The sequence below is a fragment of the Lycium ferocissimum genome, chromosome 10 (genome assembly GCF_029784015.1).
Source record: "Lycium ferocissimum isolate CSIRO_LF1 chromosome 10, AGI_CSIRO_Lferr_CH_V1, whole genome shotgun sequence".
Lineage (NCBI taxonomy): Eukaryota > Viridiplantae > Streptophyta > Magnoliopsida > Solanales > Solanaceae > Lycium > Lycium ferocissimum.
The window spans coordinates 6362870-6365875 of NC_081351.1; positions in this window are offsets into that span (position 1 = coordinate 6362870).

Below are 3006 nucleotides of genomic sequence, written 5' to 3' on the forward strand. Positions count from 1 at the left end.
GTTTTCTCATAAGTCCTTGTTCAGTTCATCCCTTTCTTTGTTATTTTGTGTTTAGCCTTAATAACATTTAATTGAGTGTTAAAGTATCAATATGTTTGCGAGATATGAGTATCTTCCATGTCCAAACCCAAGAATAATCTTGTAGAGTAGTCAGTGATTTAGTTTGGATCACATCTTTCAAGTTTTTCTGAGTTTGTAAAGTGTTTCTTTTTTTCTTTTTTTCTTTTTTATAGTGTTCCCATTTTAAATTTTGCTTACAAATCATTAAATATGGTTGATTGATAACTAAATTTGAGCAAAGTTTATGTAAGCAGTCTATTGTTTGCTCTTTCAAGACAATTTCTTTGAATGTTAAAGGATGGCAAATGATTCATTTTTTTGTCTGTGTGTTTTTCATTCAAATTCGGCATTTCCTAAAAGATTGAAAAGAGTTGGTCAATCTGAATGTCTTTAGCTATTTGTGCAAAGTTTTAACAATGGCCTTCTATCTATGTATCTCTGAAAAGCTGAGTGTGAATGCAGGATTAAAGGTTTAAAGTACTCCTAAATGCTATTCTATCTCTTTGTTAGTTATGCTATAATTGGCTTCTTGTTAAAAATCCTCTTCCTTTCTTTGAAATCTGTTGCAAGTCACCTAGAATTAATTTCAAGATTAGTTCATAATTTTAATAAGGGACACTTGCATGTACGGAAATAACCTCTTTGTTAAAGTCTTTGTTTCTCTTTATGTTCAGATAGTTATTTTTTGTCATCAATTTATTCAAATAAATGATGATAATTCTTTTCTCTCGTTTTTTATGCGTGAAATTTCCGGTACGAGTCCGATAGACTCTTCATATCCCACATTATGTGTTGGGTATTTGGCCCAACATAATATCTATCCCTCGAGTCAACCTTACTGTCCAGAATAGACCGAAACAAGGAAAATATTTTGGGCCAAAGCCCAAATGCAATTCTCAGAGGCACAACAGCTGTTCAATGGCGGAAATTGGCCCCGAGCCCATAAGTTTGATTTTTCTTCTTCATTTACATTACGCTAGTTGTTTGCCAGATTGTTGAATTGTATAAAATGACTAATTTTTCACCTTGTTTTCCTTTACTTAAACTGGATGAAATCCCAGAGGAACGTGAACTAAAGTCGTTAGCTCATTTGATTTCAGTACAAGATTTTAAATTGTCAAGTGATAGCGTTTTCAGTTAAATGACAAGTTGGTCAGTTCAAGTTTTAAAGCTCGACATATATTTTCAGTTCAAAAATAAAAAATGCTTGTTTTGAAAAAAGCCTGTAGAGATATCAGTTGATTTTCTCCAAAATTTAAGAGGAAAGTTTGGTAAGTGTATTTAAAGCCTTAAAAGTGATTTTCAGTTAACGGTAAACAGCATGTGTACGGTTAAAAAAGGGTTTGAGTTTACTTTTCAAATGTAAATGAGCACTCATGTTTAAACTTTAACCAGGAGGCAGTGGATTTTGTGGAAATTTTATTAGTTATAACACTTGTTGCCTAATAACTTAAAGATCACCCATATCCTCGAGTTAAAAGCAAACGAGTTCATTAAAGGATTAAGAAATTGAGTATATTTATAATTCAAAGTCTTTATTAGCCTCGCACATTTGAAGGTATTAATTCCTTCATAATTAGCCCAATTATAGAATTAATTCATTAACTGAATTGAAGATATAATTGAAATGCTAAAAATGATTTTCAAAGTCAAAACACTTGTTGAAATAGCTGAAAGATCCCTCGTATCTTTTGAGTTATAAATAGGTGAATTCATTAACGAATTAAGAAGTTGGATTATACTAATAATTCAAAGTCTTAATAAATCGTGCACATTTCAAGGTATTAATTCCTTCATAATTAGCCCAATTATATAATTAATTCATTAATTGAATTAAGGACATAGTTAAATGCTAAAATGAATTTTTAGAGTAAAACGCCTCCAAAGTTCTTTTTTTTTTTTCAAATAAAAATATACTTTCTTTCTTTTTCTAATTAATTAGCCATGAATATGCTTCTTTAAAACTTTATACATATAACGATTTGAACACATTTTCTAAACAAGTTATACAAATTTTTATCCATAAAATGTTAGGTCCGTAAGTAAACCGCACTGGGCGGATCCTTAATATTAGGGTGCCTAAAACCTTTCCTATGAGATCACCAGAACCCTTACCCATTCTCTGAATTTTGTTTTAAAGGTTTTCAATAAAATTAACCTTTAAACTGGTTTCCTAATTCCCATAAAATAAATTCGATGGCGACTCTGTTTGTTCACGTCAAAGAGCCAAAGTTATGAAAAACTTTTATGCGCGAGTGTAAAAGTGGACCGTAATAGGCACGTAAAAGTTCATCTTGGATATGCATGAGTTGTCACATTGGATAGGGATCTTAGAGTCCCATGGAGTTGACTATGTGTCCTACCAGTTTCGCAGAGACGCAAAAACGTGTTGGAGGTATTTTATTGCTTGCAGACCAGAGGGTTCTGCTCCACTGACTTGGACACAGTTCTATCAGGCCTTTCTTGAGAAGTATGTACCCCGGGCTTTAAGGGAGGCGCGTAAGGATGAGTTTCTGTATCTTCAACTAGGGGGATTGTCTGTGGAGGCCTATGTGAGACGCTAGTTGTATCTGGCCTATATTTAGCTCCCTTGATCCCTACTGAGCCTGACCGAATTTGACGCTTTGTTGGTGGGCTCGTTGGTTCTCTTCAGATTCTTTGCCTTCAGATGGAGGCTATGGGTGCTTCCTTCCAGTCCATCATTGAGCATGCTTCTTTAGTCGAGGCCGCTAAGGCCCGTGCATTTGGAAGGGGTAATGAGAAGAGGCAGCGACAGATTGGGAGTTATGGTGGTTCTAGCTCAAGGGGCATCGGTCAGTCTTCTAGGCACATATCGCCCATATTCGCCACCTGCAGACATTCGATTTTGCGAGCTTCCTCCAGTGAGCCACCCAGGCAAAGAGCTCTTGAGAGATCATTTTCTCGACCAGTATACAGAGTTGTTCC